At 33.1% G+C, this 18,632-nt stretch overlaps 5 long non-coding RNA genes across 7 annotated transcripts; all 5 read right to left on the minus strand.

Annotated features, from left to right (window-relative positions):
• Positions 1 to 1,181: 1,181 nt before the first annotated feature.
• Positions 1,182 to 1,970, minus strand: LOC125208662 (uncharacterized). The gene is made up of 2 exons (XR_007174159.2): positions 1,714 to 1,970; positions 1,182 to 1,591 (listed from the first exon to the last, which is right to left on the minus strand). It is a non-coding gene; the product is annotated as an uncharacterized LOC125208662 (long non-coding RNA).
• A 1,011-nt stretch (positions 1,971 to 2,981) lies between these two features.
• LOC125208512 (uncharacterized) lies at positions 2,982 to 5,736 on the minus strand. Of its 3 annotated transcripts, none has more exons than XR_016132637.1 (4): positions 5,590 to 5,736; positions 4,959 to 5,085; positions 3,673 to 4,884; positions 2,982 to 3,181 (listed from the first exon to the last, which is right to left on the minus strand). It is a non-coding gene; the product is annotated as an uncharacterized LOC125208512 (long non-coding RNA). The 3 variants fall into 3 exon arrangements; XR_016132636.1 differs by having other exon boundaries at positions 2,982 to 3,195; XR_016132635.1 differs by lacking the exons at positions 2,982 to 3,181; positions 3,673 to 4,884 and having other exon boundaries at positions 4,895 to 5,085.
• Positions 5,737 to 7,610: 1,874 nt separating this feature from the next.
• Positions 7,611 to 8,269, minus strand: LOC148923884 (uncharacterized). Its single transcript, XR_016132358.1, has 2 exons — positions 8,039 to 8,269; positions 7,611 to 7,882 (listed from the first exon to the last, which is right to left on the minus strand). It is a non-coding gene; the product is annotated as an uncharacterized LOC148923884 (long non-coding RNA).
• Positions 8,270 to 13,007: 4,738 nt separating this feature from the next.
• Positions 13,008 to 13,688, minus strand: LOC148923885 (uncharacterized). The gene is made up of 2 exons (XR_016132381.1): positions 13,502 to 13,688; positions 13,008 to 13,230 (listed from the first exon to the last, which is right to left on the minus strand). It is a non-coding gene; the product is annotated as an uncharacterized LOC148923885 (long non-coding RNA).
• A 1,162-nt stretch (positions 13,689 to 14,850) lies between these two features.
• Positions 14,851 to 15,783, minus strand: LOC125207780 (uncharacterized). Its single transcript, XR_007174020.2, has 2 exons — positions 15,650 to 15,783; positions 14,851 to 15,068 (listed from the first exon to the last, which is right to left on the minus strand). It is a non-coding gene; the product is annotated as an uncharacterized LOC125207780 (long non-coding RNA).
• Positions 15,784 to 18,632: the final 2,849 nt, after the last annotated feature.

Genomic DNA, 18,632 nt, shown 5'->3' on the forward strand with positions numbered 1-18,632 from the left:
AGTAAACAGTGAAATGAGACAAATTTTGTGGGACAGACGGAAATAGAAAAATGGGACAAACTTTCAGGGACGGATTCGTAAATTGAAAAACTAAGATAAATTAAATTGATATAACTATTAAACAAATAAAATAAAGAAACTTCAAAGTTTAGGATAAATTTGATAATAAAATAATTAAAGGTCGGAATATACGTGTGATCATTAACCACAAAAATAGTACTACTACTACTACTTATGTAAATTTTTTGATACCTTAGTGTAGGTAATTAAAGAGTTTCAATCAAATGGCGCTATCACCATTTAAGCCATTAACTAATTAAATATATTTAGTTAGGGGATTATGCCTAACTATCGTCGGTGGATTTAAATACTCTGTCGCTTAAAATTAACTAAAGGTGGGCACCGCTTAGTTTAGTGCAATTTAATTTTTGTCTATATTTAAAAACTAATAATTGAGTTTTTCTCCCCTTCTTATATATTTATTAGTATACTCTAACCAACTAGAGAACAATTTAAAATTTAATAATATATTTTATGGAAATTGGTCTCTAAAACCATGAACTTTGCTTAAAATTTGGTATTTCCCATGAACTTTGAAATTGGTATATAATATCATGAACTTTGCATTTTGTTTGGTATTTCCCACGACATGTTTATTGCTATATTTGACTAACTTACGAGGCTTTTTTATCATACTTGGCACAATTAAATCAACGTAGTTTTCAACGTGACTTTTTATGCTACATGTTATGAACTTAAAAAGTGGTTTCAAATATTATAAAACATATCAAGGTTGCCTATATTAAATAAGATTTTGATGAAAATATCTTATTTGAGTGAGTTTGGGAAATACCAAACAAAATGCAAAGTTCGTGATATTATATACCAATTTCAAAGTTCATGGGAAATACCAAATTTTAGAGACCAATTTCCCTATATTTTAACTAACCAAACAACATATTTTAATTTATCCCAAAATGTAGTATATATCATTATTATATTGTCTTAGAGATTGATTAGCCGAACACAACATTTCAACTATTTTTTTAAAGGATCAACAATTGTTTTTCATCTATTTTTGTGATGACTCAAACCCCAAATCTATAGATTGGAGGTGAACGTCTTATCAACTGAACTGTGCTTCGTTGTCAATCCAACCAATAGCATAAACACCCATACCAGACCAATCAAATAAACTCGTTTAACATGCAATTTATCCGAATCTTTGTTGGAATCAAGAAAATAGTCATAATTAAGAAAAAACAAAAGGATGAAAGAAGAAAGAAGAAAGAAGAACGAAGAACATAACATGCACAAAAAAGAAGAGAAGAAACACAAGAAAGAAAGCTGATAGTTCATAATCTTTAGATGCTGATGCTCAGATTTCAAAGCTCCAAATTGTTGTAATTATTTATCACGTCCAAAATCGAAAATCCCACCACTTACTTAGCTTATCATGGAAAGCCATTGTTAGTCTTAACCCCAGAGGGTGAAGAAGAAGAGGAAGAAGCACAACAACGGCAGCACATTCCCGGCGGTGGAGGCTCACAGCATAAACAAGCCGGACACCGAGGCATCTTCGCAAGCACCTCTGCAATATTAATTTACATAAACAAAATAAAATTAAGAAAAAAATATCAAGAGATGAATAATCAATTCAATGTTTTTCATTTCTATTTCTAGGCTTTGGAGAGAAGATGATCAAATTTGTACCAGTAAATCGAGCTGCGTCAGCAGTTGGGAAGATCGGTAATAAGGCGAAGACGAGGACGAAGATGAGCAGAGCCACCTTCATGGATCTCAGAGAGGTGCAAATTGCCATGGCAAAATTAGATGAAAAAAATTGAGTGAAATTAAATCACAAGTGATTTGACTTTGATTGAGGCTTTAGGAATCAATTGGATAAAATAATGTTTGATTGATCAATAAAAGTCAACAAGAACATGCGGTGTTGTCCAATTGTTGTGAAGTCAAACTACATGTTGAATTTTTAGTACTTGGAATTATTCTTTTTTTTGTTAGTTGGAGTACTATAATTCAACTTGGTCTAATTTATATATTCTCCACTTCTACCAAAAATAAGCTTAAATAAGGGATTGGAGTATCTTGAGTTGGAAAATAATAGGATCATTTTATAAAAGGTAATGGTAGTAAAATTAAAAAATACTACGAGTAAAGAAAATGATGAGTCAGATACTGTAATAAAAAGAGTAGAATAAATTGATATACTGGAGATAATATATTGTGAGGTATTTCATTGTAAATAAAAGACTAGTAGTAGTAGTAGTATTATTTTTTGTGAATGTACCAAAATGTAAACTTTTTTGGATGGAGAGATTGTGCTTCAATTAATTTTTAGTAAAATGGGAGAAAATGTTAAAACACGTAGTAATATTGCATGACAACAAGGTTGTGATTGTGTATATATGGAGTATTATTGAAGTCTGATTTTTTTTTTATAGTATTATTTTTGTTATTCTACTCTCTCAATGGCTTAATAGTTTCCCGACCGCGGTGGGCTGAAAATATTGGAAAATGCTTAAATTTGATAGATCGGCCCATAGGGTTTTGGGTTTTTTTTCTTTTTTCTTTTCATAGGGTTTAGGGTTTAAATTATGATAGTAGTATTAGTTTATTATTCCTATTTCTTTAATTGTCACATAGATATGTTAATTAACCCCTTGAGGTGGCTAGAACCAATTTTCAACTACCAATTGGAAGGGAATTATATTATTAATTGAGTTGAATTTTATTGTTTTAAGTTGTACTGTACGAATAGGATTATCAAATCCAACCGAACAAAATTGAGTGTTGCTGCAAAACTCAAGCTTGGCCACTTCAAATGGCTCAAAAGTTAGACACAATTTTTGTGGCTACACAATAAATGGGCCCCACTTGAGCCATTACCATGAGCAAAAACGAATTCAAGAAACAAAACTTGTGGGATTAAACACAGTGTAGAATAATATCGTTATCCTTATAAAAGTGAAATAAGTCATTTATTTTGTAAATATTTATTGATATCAAGCATGCATTTATTTCAGTAAGAATATAACAAAGGGTGTCACGGAGATCCATTGCTAGCATCTATTGCACCAGGCTCAGAAGGAAGCAAACAACACGGGCAGCACGACTCATGTGGAGAGGGTTCACAGCATAAACAAATCGGGCACACACTGGGCTTCAAAAGCAACTCTATATTATGCAGAGCACGAATTAAATTTAAAAAGTACAGTAATAAATAAAGTATCACACACACACACACATATATATATATATATATATATGCGAAGTAGGGTTAATATACTATTTTATCACAATGTTTTCACATTTTAACAAGAATATCTCAATTTTGAAGTATATAATACATAAAAAAAATATCAAATGTTTCAATTTTTTGTTTAAATTGCCACGCAAAAAATCTGCAAAATTGCCCCTGCAAAGATATATGCACACATTAAGAAGTGTGCAAGCATGCACATACACGGACGCAATTTAGTCCAAAAATTTATGGGTATTTTACGGCGAACATTGAAATGTTGGGTACCTTTTTGCAACTATTCTACGATTGAAACATATTCGTTAAAAACACTAAAATGATAAGACAAAATAGAATATCGATCTACCCATATGGAAAACAGAAAATTGTCGAATTGATGAGATATTAATTACCATCACCGGCAACAAGTCGAGCTGCATCGCTTGTTGGGAAGACGGGAGATAAAACGGCGACAGAGAGGAAGTGAATCACCAAGAACGACTTCAAAAGATTGTTTGCCATTGAAATTATTATGAAATTAAATTAAAACCCGTAATAGTATATATCTGTTTCTTTTGGGAGGCTAGAAGGTGTATTTATATGCGTTTTAAAAAAAATTATTGCTATAATATTAATTTTAATTAGTTATCCAATGGTGTCAAAAAATAAGCAGTCCAATTAGTTGAATGTTGAAGTTTTGCATTTATTTCTTAAACTAACTTACGGCTTGTTTTTCTTTGTTACTACTACTAAACTATATTTCAATTTCAACATTGAATAATTTCACTGGAAAATTGGCTCCTCTTCACGTGGAAAGCAGTCTACCAAGATAAGAAAGGAATAAAGATAGTTGACTATTTTAATTAATGTCAAGATAGTTGACTATTTTAAGATATTAAAAATATAAAAATAAAGATAAGCCAACCCGTGGAAGATGAAGAACCATGGCTACGTGTGTGATTAACCAAACCTAGTGGCTCGGTTACTGGACCACGGGTGTAGAAGAGGATCGTTCTCGGTTTGCTTTGTTGATCTGGGGTGTTTAATTTGTAGTTGTCCGATGAACTCTCGTTAGAAGATGCAAGTAAAATTACTTATATTCAAGTTTAATTAAGTAACATTATGTTATATTTATGAAATGTGTTTGTGAATTGATTTTATATCTTTATTAAGTTCAAATTTACCATAGGCATTTTCAAATATTGTTAGATATAGTTTTGTTTGTAGTACTCGTGTAGTGCTTGCCATTAGAAATTGTTAGAAATTCAAAACTGTAATATGTTTCTGCATTTTTTTGGAGGATAGAATGTGTATGTATGCATATGCGTTGTTGAAGAAGTTATTGCTATAATTTTGAACATTTAATTAATTAGTTATTCCATGCAGTTTAATTATCTAGTTCAGTGTTGAAATTGTGATTTAATTCTTGCTTGCGTTGATGAATTAATTTAAGTCTTGGTTTTCTTTGGAAAATTGATTATTTCAACACATATATATAAAGGAATGCAATTTTTTGTAGCTTTAATGAGGCCCACTCTTAAAACATTTAGATGCAACCATCCTCGGAAGGCCTAACCAGTGCGATGACCGACATTATCAATGGATGACGAATGAAAAACATATCTCTGAAATAAGTTATTCATATGTAAACGATAAGCTTACATTTTATTTTAAGTAAGATCATAACAAAGGACGTTACGGAGATCCATTGGTAGTCTCCAACGAACTAAGGACAATAGGAGATGAACAACACTTGCAACACAACCCCGGTGGTGCGGGTGTGCAGCATACACAAGCGGGGCATATGGGACCACCCACCAACACATCTGCGTTATACAAATTAAATTTAAAATATCACATAATATGAATATGGTAATTGCAAAAAAATATCCATTTAACTTCAAATGTCCCGTGGATTTTTATAGATCATTTTTAAGCAAAAATTAAAATGCTGAGTACTTTTTTGCGATTCTCGTAATTAATTAAGTTTAAGTCATTTTTCATTAAAATGCTAAAGTGTTAAATCAAAATAAAGAAAACTAAAATTTGTCGAACTGATGAGATATAGTACTCCCTCCATCCCCGATTAAGAGTTACACTTTGACCGGACAAGAGTTTTAAGAAATGTAAAGAAAAGTTGGTTGAAAAAGTTAGTGGAATGTGATACCTATTTTTTATATTGATTTTATATAAAATGTGAGTGAATTGAATTAGTGGAATGTGGGACCTACTTACTATTTATGGTAAAAATGAAATGTGATTTTTAATTAGGGACGAACCGAAATGGAAAAGTGTGACTCTTAATCGGGGACGAAGGGAGTATTAATTACCAGCTGTAAATCGAGCTGCGTCACTAGTTGGCATGATGGGGGATAAAACGACGACGGAGAGGAACATAATCACCACGAACGACTTCAAAATATTGTGTGCCATAGAAAATTAGTTTAAAATTACTGTATAATTAAAAACTGTAATATATGCCTGCTTCTTTGGGAGGCTAGAGAGGTGTATTTATATGCAAAGTTGAAGAAATAATTGCTATAATAATTGCAATTAGTAATAAATTTTCCAATGATGCCCACGAAAATAAGCAATTGAAATTTGAATGTGGATCTCTTTCTAGCTTGCGTTGATTAATTAAATATTTCAACGTGGATTAATTTAACTGGACTTCAAGGGAGAAAATTGATCACTTCTATTATTTATAAATTAATGTCCTATACTATTAGCAAGATAGTTGACTATATATTCGAATTTTCTAGATATTTTAAATATAAAAATAATACTTCGTTTAGGATTTTTGCCTAAGATTAATGGCTGAAACGAACGACTTAAGATTAATGTCCTATACTATTAGCAAGAACAAATACAAATATCCTCAAAATTAAGAGTTACCATAAAACCAACACACCAAGCACATCGAACAACCACAACAAACAACCAAATCTAGTGGTAAAGGGGCAAGGATACCGTATCTATATCCTGGAGGTCACGAGTTCGACCCTTGGGAGGCGCAACCTGGGATTAATTTCCCTTGTGGACCTGGCAAGTTGACTAGCCATTACCCAGCTTTGGAAGTTCGCTGGTAACTAGCCTGTCAAGTTGACTAGCCATTACCTAGCTCGGGAAGTTGGCCCGCAACTAGCCATAACTCGAACTCAACATGGGGGTAGATGGGGAACCATTGACGATCCTCTTAAAAACAAAAAAATTCTAAAAAGAACACTCGACAACCAAACAACCACCAACAAGAAACAATCAATCACAACAATGATGTACTCCCTCCGTCCGCCATTAGGAGTCCCATTTATGGGCGGCGCGGGTTTTAAGAAATGTTAAGAAAAGTGGGTGGAAAAAAGTTAGTGGAATAGAGGTCCCACTTGTATATATTAGTTCTAAATGAAATGTGAGTGAGATGAGTTAGTGGAAGGTGGGACCCTATTATCATTTATGGTAAAAGTGAACCGGGACTCCTATTCGCGGACGGACTAAAATGGAAAAACGGGACTCCTATTCACGGACAGAGGGAGTATGAGTTAAGAGTATGAAATGGGTTATGAGTAATGAATGACTTATAGCAACGAAACAAATATATTCGATAAAGTCTTACTTGATCGGGATTTATTTTACTACTCTACCATTAAGACAATGTGATTGCTCTCAATGAAAAGAGATCTCATATTGAAATCCTAATTAACTTCTTTATTCACTTTTAAATAAATGTATGCCGACGTCATAACTGTTAATTTGTCGGACGATCCATGGAAATTTACTATTGATAAGTGGTGGATCCAGGATTCATAAACGGAGGGGGCGAAATATATATTAATAGGTTGGTTAAGGGCAAAAATGACAATTTTTTTTATTTTTGGGACGACGTCAGGACAAACGGAGGAAGCGGACATGATAATTTTACGTTCGAATAAGAGGAAATTAGTCGCACGGAGGGGGCGACCGCCCCCACTTGCCCCCCCGATCCGCCAGTGATACCAAAGGATAAAGAAGTCAATAAGGGAATTATTGTAAATCATCCAAACCCCATTATAGAATTTAGAAAAGTCAATAAGGGAATTACTGTAAATCATCCAAACCCCATTATAGAATTTAAAACAAGTAGTTACCTTAACTCAAATTTCCACGACATAGACATGACAGTTTACTAATTACAAAACACGTCAAAAATACCTAATATGTACTTAGTAAATAATTTAAATAGTTAATACTCTATGATACCATTAGATCACATGGTTATGTTCCATAAAACCTTTAATTTCTTTGACTGGATAATGTAATTTAAGTAATGCTACGAAATTGGAAAATACCAAAACCAAACCCACGTAGTACACCGATCAAAGTGAATTAAAATAGATTGATTTACTCATATTACATACAAACTAGCTAGATTAATTAACAGGGATTCATCGGAATATTCCGAAAATACCCAACAAGATTAGTTGTATTTGTTGTTCTTCATATTCTTTTTAGCCCCGTCGAGGGCGGCTCGAGGAACGATTGCCGGCTCTGTTGAAGGCGGAGTAGCAATAGCTGCGAACTTCCGTCAAAATCCTACACATACCACTCCTCGATTTCGCCACAGTGATCGAGGTTCTGCGGTATGAGATTCTGCATGCACCAACACATAAGATATGATCATCACCAAGTCAATATATAGGATAGGATTTAAGAGATTTTTAACGGTAGCAATAATTAAAAAGAAGTACAATAACAAGAATAAATAGAAAATTAATGCATATCTATCAATTTGATTTTTTACATTACCTATATCCGTTGCCTATCCACTTTGAAGCCCTTGTAGTTGTATGGATCACCGATTCAGTGACAGTCACCACCCGGTTCGAGTATCCTGGTTTGGACCCCGTTTTAGTCCCAGCCCCCATTCGGCTCGTCTTCCCTCTACTGATCCCTGCTTTATTCAACCTAGACGATATATCGAATTCAAGCTAGAGAGTGATAATTTATGAGAAAATGCACTGGCTATTTATTTAGGAAAAGCACTTGACTATTTCGGAGCTCTAGAAGATTATAATAACGTCGAATTGAACTACTACTGTTTGAGTCTATTTTTATTATTTTTCGTTGTTTAAACGTCAAATCCCGCCAATTAAACGGACAAATTTACCCTTTAGACCCAACCACTACAAATTTTAATTGATCCAATAGAGACCACAATTATAGTCTGGAAAAATTGCTATTTATAATTTCATTAACGTGACTCTGGGAAAACAAAAAAATCCACACGTCAAGAGTCTTGGTCTTTAACTACAATTTCTTAGTTTTTAGTACTATTTTGTTAATGAGACTAAGCTTTCGATCGCACCTACTACATGCAGCTAGTGGTAGAAGTTAGGACTACCTAATTGTTATTGCAAGAGATAAGTGCACGACTTAATAATACTCTCCTAATCAGTGACTAACCCAACCACTAACCAAATATTAATCTTAGCAGCCATAATTGAATTTCGTAGTCTATCATACGTGATCGCTATTCTAGAGAAAATTTGGATCTTTTATTATAAGAAGAAAAATTACTATTGGAGATAGATTCTGCAGAACTATTCACTCAAAAAAGTAAATAAATAAAATTGAAATACTATATTAAGGGAAGTAATATCATATGATACAAATTGGCTGAATATAAACATAGGTCATACTTGATGCTAATTATAAACTATAAAATTTGGTCAAATTCTGATTATCTCCACAACTTTTCAAAATGTCCAATAATATAAATTTAATATTTTTCTTAACTGTTAATTTGGTGGAAATTACGTATGATTTGACAAACGAAAAATATTATAGGAAAAAATATGTTAGGTTACTTAAACGACGTATGTTGATACACCCTGCCAGTCATAATTTTTAAGTTTACACATGTACGCACCAAGTTATGAGATTGACTAGAATTTTAAGGATGTATGCAAAAAATATTTGGCTACTAAAAACGTATCATGTTGTAATTTTTTGCCATATATAGAACACAATTAAAAATAATAATAAAGTTATGATATAATTAATCACTTTAAGATCATGGGTTTGGCTATAATTTAGTCAAACTTAATAAATTTTGGGCAATTTGCCTAAATGACAAACCGTCCTAAACTCCTAATAACATTACAATGGCCATATTGTGAAACAACTTCATATTGTACTGCTACATAAGTAGTGCGGCAACCTAACGGTAATGGATGGCGAATGAAAAACAGACGTGAAATAAGTTATTTATTCGTAAATGTTTCGATATCGAGCTTACATCTTATTTTAAGTAAGATGATAACAAAGGGCATTATGGAGATCCTTTGATAGTCTCTATCGAAGCAGGTTCATAAGGAGACGCACAACACTCGCAACACATCCTCGGTGGTGGGGGTTCGCAGCATAAATAAGCCGGGCATATCGTGTCCCTCGCCTCATCTATGTTACTACAAAACTCCGACAAACTCATTACTATGGAACAGATGGAGCCCTACTGCAATTAATTTACTGTCTGTCTCAATTATTGAATCATTTTATATATACTCCAAAATTTGTTCCCTGATCTCCTAAATTGAACATCAAACTCTCTCATACGACGCCGTTTCGAGCTGAACCGGCGTGGCCCCGTCATTCCCGTTGGTGGTCACGCCGCCACCGTGGCGCCTGTGTTGGGCATCTTCGACGAGGCAAGCATTATCTTATGAATTCAAACTGTACCTCACTTGTCCTTCTGTTCATCTCGATTGTACTCTTCTTTTTCATTGAAATTGAAACCTAATTTTAGTCGATTTTGGGGTTGCAATTTAGTTGTTGAACCTGTAGAGCTCTTAGACACCTTTAATTTTGGTCTCTTAAAATTCGAATACTGGAAAAATACTGAAATGTGGCAATATTTATTCGATTGTAATTAGTCAAGTAAGGGTTAGTATTATATATTTTGAGAAGAAACTACTTTTGGTTTAGTAGGAGTTGTACTTTTTTTCCTTACTAACACAATCAAAGATCCAAATTTACGTCATAATATAGCTGCACTTAAATTTCATGGATTGTTTAGCGTGAACACACACTAAACCATCATTGATGCTAATAGTAATATTTGATAAGTGGACGAGTTAACAATAGGAATCAAAAGCCTAAAATAATAAGGTGGACGCTGAACAGCCGCAATCGGACGCCGAGCAGCCACAATCGGAGGCCGAGCATCCACAATCAAAGGCCGAGCAGCCGCAACCGGAGGCTGAGAAGCCGCAATCAGAGGCCGAGCAGCCGCTGACGGAGGCTGAACAACCATAATCGGGCGCTGAACAACGACAATCGGGCGGTGAACAATTACATTGAGCTGAACAAACACATTCCGAGTGTGACGCGGGACAAACACATTCTGCTGGACAGACAAATTCTGAGTCCGAGGTGGAACAGACAGATTCTGCTGAACAAACACATTCCTTGTCTGACGGTGAACAGACACATTCTGCTGGACAAACACATTGTGGTGCCGAGGAAGTGGCGCTAGACCACGAGCGCCGTTACGGACTGAAGGTAAGCGAGGATTGCTTCTGACGAGAGAGCTGCTGCCGCGGCCATAGCTAGTACTCCCCATTCTCCTCCTAGACTTAGAGCTACTGGACGCCATATCTATCTCTTTATATATGAAAGAGAGAAGAGACGGGGAAAATATTGAAACCAGATAGTGAATGCATGAGGGAGGATTGCAATTTTTATACTCCAAATTACTCCCTCCGTCCCACTTTGACCGAGCACGGATTTTAAGAAATGTAATGAAAAGTGAATTGAAAAAGTTAGAGGAACGTAGGTCCTACTTTTATATATTAGTTTATAATAAAATGTGAGTAGAAATGGGATAGTGGAATATGAGGTCCACTACCAAAAATGGTAAAAAGTGAAGTGTATCAAACTTTCAGGGACGGACCGAAATCGTAAAGTGTGTCAAACTTTGCGGGATGGAGGGAGTATATGATACTACTCCCTCCGTCCCGATTAATTGTCAATCTTTTCCATTTCGGTCGGTCCCTCAATAATTATCACACTTCATTTTCAGCATAAATATTACTCTCTCCATCCTCGATGAAGAGTCACACTTTGACCGGACACGAGTTTTAAGAAATATAAAGAAAAGCTGGTTGAAAAAGTTAGTGAAATGTGGGACCCATTTATTTATATTGGTTTTATAATAAAATGTGAGTGAATTGAGTTAGTGGAATATGAGACCTTCTTACTAATTTATGGTAAAAATGAAGTGTGACTCTTAATTGGGGACGGCCTAAAATGGAAAAGTATGACTCTTAATCGGGAACGGAGGGAGTAGTACTTAATTAGGTATCATATTTCATTAACTCACTTCACTCACATTTTATTACAAAACTAATATAAAAAAGTGAGTCTCACATTAATTCCACTAACTTTTCAACCAACTTTTCTTTACCTTTCTTAAAATCCGTGTCCGATCAAAAGGTGACAGTTAATCCGGGACCGAGGGAGTACTATATTATTTGGAGAAATTTATGTACTTATGATAATGCATTATGTTAAGAAAGTACGTTGTGTTTATGCTAAATAGCGAAATTGATACATTATAATGAGATCATCCAAAAAAAGTTTATAATATACGTTATTTTTTGTTAAAGCTATGTGACTCTTCAAATTTGTTGATATTTTATTAGTAGTACGTACTAGATTTTTTTTCTAATTAATTTGATGTTTCTAGGAGTATATTGGATTTTATAATTTTAAAATTAGAGGTCTTTCACAATCCACTGGCATTTAGACCGTTTCTACTTTTTATGATATAGTGAGAGGCCTTCCATATTCCATTGTTAATATTTCATCAATTTCCAGCACGTCATATAACTAATGACCTTTGCTCTGCCCTTTCATTCTGAATTGAACTGATGTATTTGTGCAATTTTCGAGGCCATAATAACCTATTTGGAATTATTCATCTCTATGTGCATATCTACTGTACATTATACGTCCCACGTCCTACTTTAACTGATAAATTTTCCTTTTCAAAATTTTTGACATATTTCTAAATATAAAAACAATCCTCTCTCTATTTTTTCCCACCCTCTACTTTACTTAGAAAATAGTACTACAATATTTGCAGTCGGCGTCGGTAAACATTAGTTTGATATTGTCCGCTTTGGGTCAAGTCCGCAAGGATTTATTTTTGGGTCAATCCCAAAAAACCTCAAACTAATTGGAATTGAACATGAATTATATACACCTTCCAACTTCTCTCAAATGTCTGATGTGGGATAAGTTTGTACTAACAAATATATTTCTGCATCTTTTTGGAGGATAGAATGTGTGTGTATATGCATTGTTGAAGAAATTATTGCTATAATTTTGAACATTTCAAGATGTCCACGAAAACATGCAGTTTAATTATCTAGTTCAGTGTTGAAATTTGGATTTAATTCTTGCTTGCGTTGATGAATTAATTTACGTCTTGGTTTTCTTTGTTACCAATTGCAACGTGTACTAATTTCACTAGAAACTTGATTATTTCAACACATATAAAGGAATGCAAAATTTGTAGCTATAAATTAAAATGAGCGCCACTTTTAAAACATCGTTTTAGGCTTTTTACTGTTTTAAGCCATTATAAACGATCAATATAATATCGAAAATCCATCAAACAGAACTTATGTGTTCGACATATAATGAATAATTTGGATGCCATCCTCGGAAGGCATAACTAGTGCGACAACCGACATTATCAACAGATGACCAATGAAAAACAGATGTATAATAATCAATTTATTTGTAAACGTTTATTGATATCGAGCTTATATTTTATTTTAATTAAGATCGTAACAAAGGAAATTATGGAGATCCATCGGCAGTCTCCACTGAACTAGGGACAGTAGGAGATGAACAACACTTGCAACACGACCCCGGTGGTGGAGGTTTGCAGCATACACAAGCCGGGCATATGGGTCCGCTCACCGACACATCTGTGTTATATACAATTTAAATCAATATCACGTAGCAAAAGGTTAAATGTTCGATTTTGTCCGTAGTTGAGCAAAAATGTCACAACTTTAAGATAATTGCAAAAAAATACTATCTATTTAACTTAAAATGTCCCGTGGAATTTTTTTTGGATCATTTTTAAGTAAAAATTGAAACGTACGTTGAGTACTTTTTGTGCTTCTCGTGATTAATTAAGATTAAGACATTTTTTTTATTAAAATACTAAAGTGAAAGACAAAATCGATTATTTACCGGAAATAAACAAAAATTTGTCGAATTGATGAGATATTAATTTCCAGCTGTAAATCGAGCTGCATCGGTAGTTGGCAAGATGGGAGATAAAACGACGACGGAGAGGAAGAGAATCACCATGAACGACTTCAAATTATTGTTTGCCATTGAAAATTAGTTTAAAATTACTGTATAATTAAAAACTGTAATGTATGCCCGCTTCTTTGGGAGGCTGGAAAGGTGTATTTATACTCGTAGTTGAAGAAAATATTGTTATAATAAATGTACTTATTAATAAATTTTCCAATGATGTCCACGAAAATAAGCAATTTAATTAGTCGAATGTGGAGTTCTGGATCTATATCTAGCTTGCGTTGATTAATTAAATTGCCTTGTTTTTCTTTGTTACTACGTAGCATCTTCAACGTGGATTAATTTAACTGGACTTCAAGGAAGAAACGATCACTTCTATTATTTATAAATTAAATGTCCTATAATATTAGGAAGATAGTTGACTATATGTTTAAAGATATTTTAAATATAAAAGTAAAGATAACCGTCTAAGAGTATTTACAATAGCATCGACCCATCTCACTCCTATCTTTAATTTCATCCTGTTACATCATCAGCGATATCTCACAGACAATCTCCAGCCCATCAGCCTATCTCACATCCTATCTTATTTTCCGTATATAATTCATTTTGATTGTTACTACTAGTATTTATCAAATATTAAATGTTACTAGTATTTATCAAAGGATTGTTGTACTTGTGTCTGGTACAATTCACAATAGTCCGATTTAATTTGATTTTGTTATGATAAGTTTGTAATAAAAAATTAGTAGTAAGTCGCAACTCTCTCATTGATTTTAGTTTTCAAATTGTGGTGGGCTGAGAATTTTGCACTAGAAAGTGAGAATATTGATTCAACAAGAGATCGGCCCATCACTGCGAGCACTAAATTTTTAATAATGGTGTGTGTTAATACAAAGTCACATACATATGTTAATTAGCCCCTCCTCTACTATTGATTGGAAAGGAAGCGATTTATCAATTGAATTGAACTCGTTGATGATATTAGTTATTGTGTTGTAATTGGTTCGAATTTGTTAATCAAATCGAGTCGAACGAATTGAGTAGAATGCAACTTTTGTGTCTATTAAAAAATTTAAAAAAATAAAAAAAATGAGACCCACTTTTAAAACAGTGTTTTGGCGTTTTATTGTATTTGAGCCATCATAAACGAACAATATCGAATCCATCAAGCATAACTTATGTGTTCGGATACAGAATGAATAATATGGATGCGATCCTCAGAAGGCATAAGCAGTGCGATGATCGACACGATAATGGGTATCAAACGAAAAACATAGTATAAAATAAGTTATTTATTCGTAAATGTTTATTGATATCGAGCTTACATTTGATTTTAAGTAAGATTTTAACAAAGGGCATTATGGAGATCCAGTGGCAGTATCTACCGAAGCAGGTTCAGAAGTAAACGCACAACATGACTTGCAACACGACCCCGGTGGTGGGGGTTCGCAGCATAAACACTGTGGGCATATAGGCTCCCTCTCCACCACATCTGTGTTATACAAATTAATTTAAATAGTAATAAATAAATATCACATGATATAAAATTATACTCCTTCCGTCCCGCTCTAGGAGTCCCGGTTGAGTTGGGCACATGTTTTAAGAAAAAAGTGTTTGAGTGTGTAATAAATAAATATTGTAGTGGATGTTAGGACCCACTTTTAATTGAGTGTCCAATAAATAAATGTTATAGTGGATGTTGGGACCCACTTTTAACACTTTTTTATTAGTCGTAGTGGATGTTGGAATCCACTTTTAACATTTTGTAGACATTTTTTATTAATTTATCTCAACCGGGACACCTAAAGCGGGACACCCAAAATTGATCAACCGGGACTCCTAAAGCGGGACGGAGGGAGTAAATATGAATAAATGTTCGATTTTGTCAGTGGTTTAACAAAAATTGTCACAACTTCGAGATAATTGCAAAAAATATCTGTTTAACTTAAAATGTCCTCGTAATTAAGGTTAAGACACATTTTTATTAACAAAAAAAATTTTAAGTTATAAGACCAAATTGATTATTTACTTCAAAGAAAACAAAAATTATCGAATTGATGAGATATTAATTACCCGCTGCAAATCGAGCTGCATCGCTAGTTGGCAAGATGGGAGATAAAACGACGACGGAGAGGAAGAGAATCACCATGATCGACTTCAAAATATTGTTTGCCATTGAAAATTAGTTTGAAATTATAATTAAAAACTTTAGTATGTCTGCTTCTTTGGGAGGCTAGAAAGGTGTATTTATATGCGTAGTTGAAGAAATTATTGCAATAATATAGTAATTAATTAATTAATAAATTTTCCAATGATGTCCAGTTTTCCAAGAAAAATAAGCAGTTTAATTAGTTGAATGTCAAGTTTTGGATTTTATTTCTACCTTGCGTTGATTGATTAAATTACGTCTTGTTTTTCTTTGTGTCTACAGTAGAGTATCGTTTAATTAGCAAGAAAGTTGACTATGTATTCAAATTTACATGATATTTTAAATACCGTATAAAAACGAAGAATTGCATCGATGTCGACCCTCTCAATTCAAATGAGCACAACTCGAAAATATATTTATTTTGATTTTACAAATCGGATCATAATTAAAAAAGAAAAAAAAAATTGTTGTATGATCAGTTGCGGTATGGGATTGTAAGAGCTGTAACATGACACAGAGCTTGACGAGAATACTGTTATGGTAAAGATAATGTATGAGTCGAAAGTATGACCTTATAGCAACGAAATAGATACAGATAAGGGTTTACTTGAACGAGATTCGTTTTATCACTTTACCACAAAACTTGTGCAACAAACACAAGTATTTTTATTAATGTGTATTATATAGAATGTCCCTTTTGCCAAACGTGTTTGCCATCACTGAAATGAGATCTGACGATCATATTGAAATCAAAACGAAATTCTTTATTTACATTTATCATAAATGTTACCTTGGGCCGGCTTGAAATTATGTAATTTTAATTTCATCTTCTAAAGAAGTAGTATTTTATAAAAATGTCATGATCCAAACAACATTATTTAATTTTAAACTCGGAGAAGATCTAGATGTTCAAACGTCGTATTTTACTAACAACGAAAAATAAACCGAGATCTAAACAAGTTGTGATCAATTCAAACTTTTTCCCGTGGTAATAATCTTCTTTGTAACCTTTTTAATTCTCATTTGTTGTCTAACAAAAACTAAACAAATAAACAAGTTACTATTGAATAAAATTTCCACGACATAGACCATTGAGACCTTTGGAATGAGTGATAGTCCTAAATTGACTAAGTCTCATCGTCTATTATCATGAATCCATTCTCTCCCAACTATGCTATTTTATATAAAAATAAAATATTATTTGTATTTTTGAATGATTTTTTTCTAACTCTCCCAATTTTAGATTTCATATAAACTTTCCAAAGTTTAGAAATTTATATATATACTTTCTAATATGCATCTAGTTATTTAAATTTGAAATAATTGAAATGAATGGCTCAAACGAGTCATCACGTAAAAAATTGATTTCGCGTGAATTTTCACTATTACATGAAATCGTTCAATTCATGCTATTGCATAGATCATTGATTTTAGTATAAGGGTTAAATAATCTATTTACACAAAATAGTTAAGAGTATAGTATAATTTAAATTTTACAACTTATTATTTATATGGAGTAATATTCTTCCATAATGAAAATAGGTATTCGAAGACAAGAACAACTTTTTTGAACAAATCAAGTAGACTTAAGTCAATGCACAATGTCTTTTTCCAAAAGACAAAAAAATATCCAATATACTGTATAAGCTTTGAATTTTACATTTAAAATTTAGATAGTTGATACTATATTAATTATTAATTGAGATAATAACCATTTTAATCAAAAAGTTTAATCCAATTCTAGTAAGTGACAAACTCATAGCTTAAGATGGTTTTAGAGATGATTTAACACGTGATTTTATTGAATTAAGATGTTTATTATAGATTTTCACCCATTTAGATCACCAATCAAATGAAGTAATGAGTTTGTCGGAGTTTTGAAGTGAAAATAGGCTGAAACGGGCAAAACGGAACGAACGAACTGATATTTTTGTCAATTGTCATAGGCTATGATTTAGGAGAAATTATGTTTGCTTTCGGTGAACGAAAAATATCATGCGAACAAAATATTCAGCTATTTAAACGACACCACATAATACATTTAGTCAATTATTTCATTAATTTCAACATATATACGCACTATGTTGATAAATTCAGATGCGTAGCATGATTAAATTTTTTTTTTAGGAAGACAATTGAGAATAATTGACTATTTTTAAAGTTATGGAATAGAACAAAATTTGACTAAATTTCATACTTTCTCCGTGCCACTATAAGAAATTGATATTTAAAAAGTTAAAGTGAAGTAAAATGTAAAAATAGAAAATGTAATAGTGAAAAAATAAAGTAGATAAAGAAAATATATCAAGAGAGAAGTTTTTGCACATCGGAAAAGGACCTCGGACTCGCTTATAGTGAAACGAATATTGCCAATTAAAATTGGATATCAAAGTCAACTAGTAAAATAAAAACTCCACCTATTTTCCAACTGTTATACTACTACAATTAATTTTCCAACTGTTATACTACTCAATTAATTTTCCAACTGTTATACTACCCCGTCCACGAAAATTTGTCCCATTTTTCCATTTCCGTCCGTCCCCCAAAATTTGTCCCATTTTACTTTTACCATTTTTAGTAATGGACCCCATATTCCATTAACCCATTCCTACTCACATTTTATTACAAAACTAATATATAAAAGTAGTACCGACAATCCACTAACTTTTTCAACTCACTTTCCATTACATTTCTTAAAACCTGTGTCCGGTCAAACCGGGACGAATTTTCGTGGACGGAGGTAGTACTATTTTAAAGTTACATCTGTCTAACTTATTGAATCATTTCTCAGCAAAATTAAGGGAACCTGCTCACCAAAATTGAACATCAAACTCCCTCATACGACGCCGTTCCCGGCTGAACCGGCGTGGCCCCACCATTCCCGCTGGTGTGGCGCCGGTGTTGGGC

Source organism: Salvia hispanica, chromosome 6 (assembly GCF_029641045.1).
Source record: "Salvia hispanica isolate PSC_SH4W2 chromosome 6, Shi_PSC_v1, whole genome shotgun sequence".
Taxonomy (NCBI): Eukaryota; Viridiplantae; Streptophyta; class Magnoliopsida; order Lamiales; family Lamiaceae; genus Salvia; species Salvia hispanica.